The sequence below is a fragment of the Balaenoptera acutorostrata genome, chromosome 3 (assembly GCF_949987535.1).
Source record: "Balaenoptera acutorostrata chromosome 3, mBalAcu1.1, whole genome shotgun sequence".
Taxonomy (NCBI): domain Eukaryota; kingdom Metazoa; phylum Chordata; class Mammalia; order Artiodactyla; family Balaenopteridae; genus Balaenoptera; species Balaenoptera acutorostrata.
This window is the reverse complement of record NC_080066.1, coordinates 56,373,850-56,386,283: the sequence shown is the minus strand read 5'-3', so window position 1 is coordinate 56,386,283 and position 12,434 is coordinate 56,373,850. Positions and strand designations below refer to the sequence as shown.

Here is a 12,434-nt window from a genome sequence, read left to right as displayed (position 1 = left end):
AAATAAACTCTTACACATACAGTCAAATGATCTTCAACAAGTTGCCATGGGTACACATGGGAAAGAACAGTCTCTTCAACAAATGGTGCTGAGAAAACTGAATATCCCCACGCAAAGAACGAAGTTGGACCCTTAACTTATACTATACAATATAAAAGTTAATTCAAGATGGATTAAAGACCTAAATATGTGACCCTAAACTATGAAACTCCTAGAAGAAAACATAGTGGGATAGTTTCAGGACACTGGATTTGGGTAATGAATTCTTTGATATGACACCAAAAGCATAGGCAATGAAAGCAAAAATAGCCAAATGGGACTATATCAAACTTAAAAATAAGAAATATCAAAGGAAACAATCAACAGAGTGAAAAGGCAACCTATGGAATACAATCTATTCAATCTTCTGGGCTCAACAGTCTATGTCAGGAGTACAGGAACCAGAGGGTTGAGGCTGGAAGATAGTAGAGGGGCCAAGGGACATCTCTCAAAGACAAGGAAGGACAGATGGGATGAGAGAAAGCAAGTAAGAAAGCACACAAAGTCTGCAACCAGAGGCGGGTGTTTTAATTAAAGGTTTCAGGGGCAGAACAGTTCAGACCGGTATGCCTATGGGAATGGGAAGGAGCAGGAAGCAGCGGTGAAGGTTTTTGAAGATAAAATGGGTGGGGAACTGAGATGTTGTTAGAGGTTACCCAGGTAAACAAAGACAGCAGGGGATCTGCAGCAGAGTACAAAAGTATGAGTTCTTCAAAGACTGAGAAAGGCCTGGGAGATAACTAGATAATGGAGAGAGAAGATGACACAGCCAGAAAGCACAGCCTCAAAGGAACAGGGATTCTTATACTGAGAAAATAACAGAAACAGTCCAGAAGCATTAATGGAAAAAGAGTAACAGTGTGTAGGAAATAACGTCAAGGCTTACAGCACCCTGTATCCAGTAATATAGAGACTGTTCTCACCAAGTCACCACTTTTCACTCCTTATTTCACTTAACCTTGCTGCGAAATGTAGGCCTTTTGGAAATTGTTGACTGTGGGTTTTCAGGACACTATTTCCTGATTTCCTCCTTTCTCCCTGGCTGTTCTTCAGATACTTCCCTTCCTAATCTAGAAATGCTTATTATACTCCCCAGGGACCAGCCATTAGACACTTTTTCTTTTGTATTCCTCTTTGGACAGTTTCATCTTTCAAGGTTTTAGAAACACCTGATGACTTCCAAATGTCTCCTTCAGTATAGCTGAAACTTTGCTTGAGAAAGTAGTACTATTCCAGCTCCTATGGCTATTTTTATATGGGCTCTTTCTTCAAGGAACTTACTGTTTAAAGGGAAAAAAAGCCAGAAGATTTTAACATCATAGGGACTCAAGAGGTATGGCAATATAAAGAGAGGCAATTTAGCCAAGATGAATCACAAAGGATGACTAGGAACTGACAACACAAAGGGTGGGAAGACCGGTTGAGATAAGAGGGAAATGAGTGAGTGAAGGCAGAAGAGCCTAAGAACATGGTCTTATGACAACTGGAAGCAGTTCAACAGTAAAAAGTTCAAAGAAGGACTCAAAAAATATGAAGAGGCAGGGAGAAACCAAATTATGGGATACTTTATAAGACACGATAAGAAATTCAGATTTTAGCCAGCAGAGGAGTAATCTTACAAAGGCTAATAGCTTTCTCCACATAAAAATGCATGCACATGTACTCCATCTGGCAAAAAGTTTTAGAATGTTCACACACTATTCATAAACCACTAGATAAGAACACTTGCAGCAGGAGTCACTAAAGGGTTTTAAGCAGGTCAGTGACTAAGTCAAATCTGCCTTTATGGTAATTCCATTTTCGAAACTGGGACCAAAGTTGGCAAAACTGGAGGCAGGCAATCCAGTTAAGTGATGACTACTATTACAGACCAGGCAAAGAATGAAGAAGTAGCAGGAAAGAAGAGGAAACTGATGCAAGAAACATTTAAAAGATGCAGTATGTAGGGGCAAATGAGTGGGAACAGCTGAATACCTAGGTTTCTAAGATGGGCACCTGGGTAGAAGGTAGTGCTACAAGCTGAAATGATAACAAAAACAATAAACATTCATTAACATACAGTGAGTGGTTTTTGTGCATTATGTCCTTTAATCCTCACAAATTATCCTAGGAGCGAGGATTGTAAACTATTCCCACTAACATTTCTTAAAATTTTTTTTAAGGACACGTGTAAGATATAATGAATAAAATACAAAATTCAGGGGCTTCCCTGGTGGTGCAGTGGTTGAGAATCTGCCTGCCAATGCAGGGAACACGGGTTTGAGCCCTGGTCTGGGAAGATCCCACATGCCGCGGAGCAACTGGGCCCGTGAGCCACGATTACTGAGCCTGCGCGTCTGGAGCCTGTGTTCCGCAACAAGAGAGGCCGCGATAGTGAGAGGCCCGCGCACCGCGATGAAGAGTGGCCCCCACTTGCCACAACTAGAGAAAGCCCTCGCACAGAAACGAAGACCCAACACTGCCAAAAGTAAATAAATAAATAAATTTAAACTGCTCTGCAACATACTAATTAAGTCTGGAACCCGATTCTCAGATTTAAAAAAAAAAAAAAAATTCACATTGATTCTAAAAACTGCTTCATTGGAGTACTTCAACAAAATAGCAGAATTTTGCTCATTCTGCCTTCTGAGAAGACTCAGTCAGAGGCAGTTCATCTATTCATCCATCCCTACCATGAACCAGGAGCATGCTTCCTTGTATTTAAAACAGAATATATAGGTTTATACAATGCTTTGTGGTAGAAAACTTGACAGACTATGACTCATGTCACTTCTATGCCTAACACCTTTCATTAGTTCCTATGTCTATCAGGAGAAAACCAGGGACTTTTCAGTAGTGTCAAGGCCTTTCACTATATGGTTCTAGCTTTCTAATTCCAACTACATTTTTTGCCACTTCTCCCATCTCTTAACTCTGTATTCCAGCATAACAGTTCAGAGGATTTGTTCTGCTGTCTTCCTTGGCTCCAGGTCTTAAAAAAGTTTTTCTTCCTGCCTAGAATACTATGATCTCTACATTTATAACTAATCATCCTCAAAGATTCAGCTTAGCTATCATTTCCAGGATCACGACTGCTGCTCCCACAGTAACCTGTACCTACTCTCAGTACACCTTATAATAACTGCCTATTAATTACATGGTAAGCTCCCTGAGACACATGATCCAATAACTTATTTATTAATAAATTAATAAATAACCTAGTGAACTTCAGAGCCTCAATGAGGAGTCTTCAATTTCTCTCCTGATATTGTCTAGATAACAGTGTCAATTAACTCTATCTTTTTCTAGTACTTAACCATAAAGGGAAACAGATGTCAGGATACCTCCCACTTTCTTAGGTATATCAGATGCACACAAAAGAATATGCAAAGGCTCAGTCTGAAGAAGAAGAACGTGCTATCTCAGAACCCATAGGAGAGAAACCTGAAAACAGAAGAGCTATCTTTATTTGGTTGAAGAGATTTGTATCTTTTACTTCAGAATGTATTTCAAGATGTTATTTAATCCATAAATGTTTTTATACACATGTAAGTATATTTGAGTTGGAAGTTGTATAGAAATATTTTCTCCCACTCCATATTGAAAACAGCATCCAAGCTATATCTCAACTTCTGATTTCTGGTTCCACAAGTAAGGAGCTAGGAAGTCACTTCTCCAATCCAATAACAAGTAAAAAGCTAAAGAGACTAAAAAATCCACAACTCTTCTTGAATCCCTAGGGAGGGAGAACATAAACTGCAAACCGTTGTCCCTAATACTGAAGAGACAGGCAAATACAGGGAGTCACAGTTTTACTGAAGCAGAGATCCACAAGCAGGAACCTGTGACAGGACAGGAGACTGAGCATAGGTAAGTCTAGAGTTAAAAACTCTAAGGGGGGCCAATCACAGGGGAGCCCCCACAGTTCTTATGAGACTTACCCCAAGAAGCTCAAGCAGGTTCTCAAAGCAAGTACTGGGGAAAATCCCCTCATGCTTCCAGCAGGGGGAGGAGGAAAGGAACCATTTTGAGACACACCAGAGCCCTCTATTCTTCTTACCAAGGCCTGTCCTCAGGCAAACTAGTTTACCAGAGCCTACCCTGATGGGATATTATCAAATGCTTCCTTTCCCCTTACATCTCACTATCACATTACTAAAGCCCTATTTATAGCAATTCCTTTACTTGGGAAATCATGTCCAGCTATTAAGAAAAAATTACAAAGCATACTAAAAGGCAAAAAAAACTATTTGTAACCACAGAGCAAGCATAAGAACTAGAAATGTCAGGGATGTTGGAATTAACACACCAGAAATTTAACCCAACTAAGAGCTAGTTAATATATAATTTACTAGCTTTAATGAATAAAGTGGACAGCATGTAGGAACAGATGAACAATGTAAACAGAGAGATGGATATCCTAAGAAAGAACTAAAACAAACAAACCTAGAGATCAAAAACATTGAAACACAATTTAAAAATGTCTTTTATGGGCTTAATAGTAGACTGGAAACAACTTTTCTCAGTAGACTGAGAAAAGACTCTCTGAACTTGAAGATATATCAATAGAATCACCGAAAACTGAAAAGCAAAGAGAGCAAAGACTAACAAACACAAAACTGACTATCTAAGGACTGTGGGACAACTATAAAAAGTGTAACATACACATACAGGGGATACCAGAAAAAGAAGAGAAAGGACTATCAGAAATACTTGAAACAATGACTGGGAATGTCCCCAAATTAATATCAGACACAAACAACAGATCCAGGAAGCTCAGAAAACACCAAGCAGGATAAATGCCCCCCCAAAAACCCTACACTTAGGCATATCATTTTCAGACTATAGATAATCAAAGGTAAAGAAAAAATTCTGAAAGAAGCCAGAGGAGGAAAACTCCTTACCTACAGCAGATCAAAAATAAGAATTACATCTGACTTCTCCTCAGAAACTACGAAAGGAGAGTGAAATGAAATATTTAGAGTGTTAAGGGGAAAAAAACACCAACTTAGAATTCTGTACCCTGTGAAATTCTTCTTCAAAAGTGAGGAAGAAATAAAGATTCAGACAGATAAAAATTCAGGGCATTTGTTGTCAGTAGACCAGCCTTCTTGTTAAAAGAAGTTCTCTAGAGAGAAGGAAAATGATACAGATCAGAATCTCAAATTTACATAAAGGAAGAGCACTGAAAAAGAAATAAGTGGAAAGTAAAGTAAAACCTTTTATTTTTCTTAATCTTAACTGACCTATCAGGTAACAGTTTGTTCAAAATAATACCATTATGTATTTGGTTACGAATACTTATGTGTGTGTACATATACGAGTGTGTACATATATGCTCATACATGTGTATATATACGCTTATATATGTATATATGTGTATATATGCTATTATCCAAGTGAAATGTATGACAGCAATGATACAAAGAATAGGAGGGAGGAATTAGGGTTATTTTGTTATTACAAGGTACTCACACTCCCTGTGATGTGATATAGCATTATTTGAAAGTGGACTAAGATTAGATGTAAATGCAAACTCTATGACATCCACTGAAAAAAGTAAAAATGTAGGATAACTGATATGCTAACAAAGGAGAGAAAATGGAATCATATAATATGCTCAAGTAAAAACAACAAAAGGCAGAAAAAGAACAGAAGACAAAAATAGGAACAAAAAACAAGCGCAACAAATAGAAAATAGTAACAAACATGTTAGATATTAAACCAACTGTATCAATAATCAGTTTAAACATTAATGGTCTAAATGCACCAATTAAAAGAGATGTCAGAGTGGATCAAAAAATAAGATCCAACTATATGTTGTCTATACTTTAAATATAAAGACACATATAAATTTAAAAAGATAGAAAAAACATATACCATGCTAACGATAATCAAAACAAAGCAGGAGTAGCTATATTAACTTCAGCCAGAGGGCTTCCCTGGTGGCACAGTGGTTAAGAATCCACCTGCCAATGCAGGGGACATGGGCTCAATCCCTGGTCCGGGAAGATCCCACATGCTGCAGAGCCACTAAGCCCGTGTGCCACAACTACTGAGCCTGTGCTCTAGAGCCCACAAGCCACAACTACTGAGCCCATGTGCCGCAACTACTGAAGCCCGCGCGCCTAGAGCCTGTGCTCTGCAACAAGAGATGCCACCACAATGAGAAGACTGCGCACTGCAACAAAGAGCAGCCCCTGCTCGCTGCAACTAGAGAAAAGCCCATACACAGCAACAAAGACCCAATGCAGCCAAAAATAAAATAAAATAAAATAAATAATTTCAGCCAGAGCAGATTTCAAAGCAAAGTAGTTATCAGGGTTAAAAAAGGGCATTACATAATGAGAAATGGGTCAGTTCTCCAAGAAGATATTATAATCCTTCATGTGTATGCACCTAACAACAGAGCATCAAATTACATGAGGTAAAAAGTGATAGAACTGCAAGGAAAAACAGATGAATCCACTACCATAGTTGGAGACTTCAATACCTCTCTATCAGGAATGGGCAGATCTAGCAGGCAGAAAATCATTAAGTACACAGATGAACTCAATAGCACCATCAATCAACAGGATATAATCGACATCTCTGGACTACTTCATCCAACAACAGATTACACATTCTTCTCAAACTCCAATGGAACATTCACCAAGAGAGACCACACTCTGGGCCAAAAAACACACCTTAACACATTTAAAAGAAAAGAAATCATACAATGTCTACATTCAGACTATAATGGAATTAAACTAGAAATAAGTAACAGAAATATAACTGGAAAATCTCAAAATACATGGAGATTAAACAACACATTTCTAAGTAACACAAGTCAAAGAAAAAACTCACAAGAGAAACTAAAAAATATTTTGAAAGAAACACAACTTATCAAAATTTGTGAGATACAGTGAAAGCAGTGCTTTAGAGGGAACTCATAACATTGAATGCATTTATTAGAAAAGAAGATCTTAAAAAAAAAAAAATCAATCATCTAAGCTCCCACCTTAGTAAACTAGAAAAAAGAGCAAATTAAATCCAAAGTAAGCAGAAGAAATAATAAAAATTAGAGCAGAAATCAATGAAACTGAAAAAAGGAAATCCACAGAGAAAAATCAAAATCAAAAGCTGGTTCTTTGAAAAGATCAATAGTAAAACTGGTAATTCTCTAACCAGGCTAATTAAGGAAAAGAGAAGGCACACAAATTATTAATATCAGAAATGAAAGAGGGCACATTGTTACAAATCACATGGACATTAAAAAAACAATAAAGGAATACTATGAACAATTCTATGCCCACAAATTTGATAACCTAGATGCAATGGACCAATTCCTTGAAAGACACAATCTGCCAAAACTCACAAGAAGAAATAGACAACCTGAGTAGGCCTATATCTATTAAAGATATTAAATCAATTAAAAAATAACCTTCCAAAACAGAAAGCACCACCAGCAGAAGGGTTTAACAAAAATTTAAGGAAGAAACTATACCAATTCTCTACAATCTCTTTCAGAGGACACAAGTTATATCACCATAGTCTATTCTGATAAAAGGCTTACTTCTCCTATGATATAATGCATGTACAGTACTGAGCACAATGGCTTGTCATATGGTAAGTACTCAAGAAGATGTTATTACCCAAGTTCTGTAGGCTGTGTACATATATATCAGTTTATTTATATTTAGGTGATCCCAGAAAATTCTTCCTACATTTCTACAAGGGAATTGAAAAGGTAGAAATAAACATTTTACATAATTGTAGTCATTTCACTCTTTTACATAATAAATATTTACTGACTACCGCTTGTATGCCCGGCACTCTCATTAGGCTTCCATGCTATTGATAGTATTAAATGAGCCAGACAACAAAGAAATCAATATGAAACCAGTCAGATGACATTAAATCCCATGAAGATAAATACAGCACAGGAAGGGGCATAGGGAAGAGAGAGCATGACCATTCTTTGAAGAAAGTTGGTCAAGGAAGGCCTCTCTGATAAGGCATCATTTAAGAGCTCTAAAGCAAGTAAGAAAGGAGGCCATGTGGATATCACAGAGAAGGGTCAGAGAAAACAGGCACAAGTCTTAAGAACACCAAAACATTAAGGGCAAGAGCATAAAGCCAGTGTAGACAAAAATGGTCAAGAGAAAATGGAAAGGTCACAGAAGTGAAAGGAAGTTCATACAGGGCCTTGTAGATCCTTTGATTTTACTCTGAGAGAGATGGGAAGCCTTTGAAAGGTTTTGAGCATAAGTAACACAGTTTAACTTCGATCTTAAAAAAGATCACTCTGGCTGCTACATAGAAAATACCTTGGTAAGGGGTAAGTACAGAAGCAGCAAGACTACTGGGAAACAACTTCATTCTTTTGGCAATTGATGGCTTTAATCAGAGTGGTTGAGGTGGAAATGGTGTTTAAAAATAAAAGTTGAAGTATCAATTTATTTTAAAGGTGGAGTCAATAGGATTTGCTGATGAGCTGAGTGAGACAAAGAGAAAACAAGGATGCTTCCAAAACAAAACTTTGGATGAAATGGAAGAAAAGAAGAGTTGCCACTGATTAAAATGGCAAAAAGATTACAAGAGAAGCAGATTTGAGAGGATGAAAATCAAGAGCTCTATTTTATTTTGGACTTAAGTGTGAGAATCAGACATCCAATTATTGTATATATATGTCTACAATTCAGAAGGTAAGTCAGAGTTGGAGATGAAAATATGCAAGTTGTCACAGTATATATGGTAAAGTTCTTACCTAGAGAGAATAGATAATGATGGCCTGAGAACTAGGTCCTTGGTCATTCCAACATTTAGAAAAAATAGGCTTTCCAAACACTGAACCATAAATCACTTGATACATTTACCCTTGGTTCCATTTACTGTATTAGTTATATACCTGAAAACATAGCCTAAGTGTTAGAGATAGGGTTGGGGAGTAACTACCAAAGATAAGAAATCTGAAGTTACTAGAAACTTCTTTGAAAACATTAAGAAAATTAAAGAGTCTAAATTAATATGTGCAAAAAGACTACTACATGGTATATATAAATTTAAACCAAATCCAAGTACATAATACATATAATTGAATAAAAAGATCTGGGTTATTGTGTTAGTTCTATTTCTAGGCTAAACTATAAATTAGCATGCAGCTCTTAAAAACTTTTACTATGTTTTTCTGTACTCTAGGAAATGGGTGACACTAGGAATTCCTAAAAGCAAACAGGCATATTCTTTAATTTTATATAAATTACTATTTTAAATGTACTCAAGGTGTTCCCTAGTTAAAGGATGTCAAATGCAAATGCATCTCAAAGTGCTAAAAAAAAAATCATGCTTTAATAAATTTAAGATGTTGCCATTAATAAAACACACTAGCTAATTCTTAGGTAAAAACAAGACTCCTTCATCACCTATTTTGTAAATCAATACCCACAAGATTAAGGTAGAACAAATCTTACTAAATTACTGCCTGATTACAATTTCTACAGGTACAGGAATTTGAGAAACTGTATCAACCTCACATTCTTGCCATACTTGGTTTTTACTACAAAATGCAAGCCTCCATCTTTCCTTTTCCATTCTTTACTCTTGATTTATCCATCTAACCTCCTCCACCAAGATTTCTAGAAATACATTTATGATATAGGCTGTCACCTATCTTCAACTGCTTTATATAATGGTTCCTCAATCTCTTAGCTTTCACTAAAACCTGATTTACCCACAAAGGCTTTTCTTATGTTGCAACCTTTTTAGGTGAGGGTTCCATAGACAACTCAAACCCCTAAGTGCACCATTATTATTCTAATTGCTTATATTAAAAATAATGCCCATCCCCCCAAACAAAACAAAGCACAGCACAAACACAACTTATTCTTTGAAACTCACGTTATCTACCTGAAATCCTTCTTCCTTCCCTCTCTGGTCTGGTAAATTATACCCATATACTAAAGGCTCTACTTTTCCCGAGTTATATTGCTGGCATTGTGACTTCCATGTCTGTGTGCATGATCTATCCCAACACTCTAGCCCCCAAAATATTTGACTTTCTTGACTTGAGGGTCCCTCACCTCCTCTCAATTTCAGCCAATCACTACCTTAGGCTCTGATCATTATCATCTATCCTTGTAAGAGTTTCACTTATACTGAACTATCTCTTTGACCCATCAGGCTTTTTGTAAACAACCCAACATCTTCACCTGGCATCACAACCTTTCCAACAGTGGCCATCGCCAATGACATATAAGTTCAACTACTCCAATGTTAACACTCTACACACATGCCACTTCCCATATGCTCTAATAGCCAACCCTGAAATAGCATGCATCTTCTTCTAGCTATTAAAGAAAAGTCTTTAAACTGCAAGTATGCAGTAAGCTAACCTTAGCTGGCCACTCAGTAGCATGAGACTGTCAATAATATTTGGTCCACTTCTTCACCCATTTCCCCCAATAACTTTCCAAGTATTCAGTCTTCTCAAATCCCCTAACCAAACTCCATGTTCCACAAGAACTACCTGAAAATGTTTCTTAAAAAGTTACAGTCAGGACTTCCCTGGTTGCTCAGTGGTTAAGAATCCTCCTGCCAATGCAGGGGACATGGGTTCAACCCCTGGTCCAGGAAGATCCCACATGCTGCGGAACAACTAAGCCCATGTGCCACAACTACTGAGCCTGCCCTCTAGAGCCCATAAGCCACAACTACTGAGCCCGCATGCCACAACTACTGAAGCCCACGTGCCTAGAGCCCGTGCTCTGCAACAAGAGAAGCCACCGCAATGCAAAGCCCACGCACAGCAACGAAGAGTAGCCCCTGCTCGCCGCAACTAGAGAAAGCCCGCACGCAGCAACGAAGACCCAACACAGCCATAAATAGATAAATAGATAGACTGATAAATTTATTACAAAAAAAAAAGTTACAGGGTCACAAAACTACCAAGAAATATCACCTTACTCCCATTAGGATGGCTACTATGAAAAAAACAGATAATTACAAATGTTGATGAGAATGTGGAGAAATTATAACCTTTGTGCATTATTAGGTCAGAATGCTAATTTGGTGCAGTCACTGTAGAAAACAGTACAGAGGTTCCTCAGAAAATTAAAAATAGGACTACCATATGATCCAGCAATCCCACTTCTGGGTATATACCCAAAGAAATAAAAGTAGGGTCTCAAAGAGGTATTTGTACATTGCAGCATTATTCACAATAGCTAAAACATAAGCAACCTGTGTCCATCAACAGATGAATGGATAAACAAAATATGTTACATACATACAACAGATTATTCAGCCTTAAAAAGGAAGAAAATTCTGACATGCTACAACAGGGATGAACCTTGACATCATGCTACGTAAGTAAAATAAGCCAATCACAAAAAGACAAATATTGTGGGCGCTCAGAGTATATGAGGTAGAGTCGTTAAAATCATAAAGACAGAAAGTAGAATGGTGGTTGCCAGGGGCTAGGGAGAAGGGTGAATGGGGAGTGATTGTTCAACAGGTACAGTTTCAGTTTTGCAAGATGAAAAGAGTTATGGAGATGATGGTGGCAATGACTGCACAACAATATGGATGTACTTAATACCACTAAATTGTATACTTAAAAACAGTAAAGGGCTTCCCTGGTGGCGCAGTGGTTGAGTATCTGCCTGCTAATGCAGGGGACACGGGTTCGCGCCCTGGTCTGGGAAGATCCCACATGCCACGGAGCAACTGGGCCCATGAGCCACAGCTACTGAGCCTGCGCGTCTGGAGCCTGTGCTCCGCAACAAGAGAGGCCACGATAGTGAGAGGCCCACGCACCGCGATGAAGAGTGGCCCCGGCTTGCTGCAACTAGAGAAAGCCCTAGCACAGAAACAAAGACCCAACATAGCAATCAATCAATCAATCAATCTTTAAAAAAAAAAAAAAAAAGCAGTAAAGATGGTAAATTTTGTTATGTGTATTTTACCACAAAAAAATTTTTTTTAAAGGTTACATGGACACATAAATTTGAGAAATACATTTTATAGCCCCTTCTTGGAGATGCACAATGTACATCAGCATTTTAAAGGATTTCCACTATTTTCAGTAAAGAAATCTGCTGTTTAAGTCTGCATGCCCCAAGTTTAATCCACAACCACTTTTTCAAGAAGCACACAGTGGTGTAGCTGACCTAATTTACTAAGACAATTGACAGTTCAGACACAAATGACTTTGACTTCCCCATTCTTACCTACCAACACATTTAACATCACATATGCATTTTTACTTCCTTCTTCTAGTTTCGTAAGATGAGGGTCTTTGCTCTTATTCAAGAGAAATCCCTACACCTATATTCTTCATTCCAACCCTTACTATCTTAAAAACCTTGCTTCAACAATTACCACTTCTCATATTATCTTGAACTTCTTATATTCTCACAACTAATCACTGAAGTCTG

At 37.7% G+C, this 12,434-nt stretch overlaps 1 protein-coding gene across 5 annotated transcripts in view; it reads right to left on the bottom strand.

The window, feature by feature from the left end:
- UBE3A (ubiquitin protein ligase E3A) overlaps positions 1-12,434 on the bottom strand; it is a 90,590-nt gene that overhangs the window by 45,116 nt on the left and 33,040 nt on the right. The gene's annotated exons all lie outside the window — the stretch shown is intronic.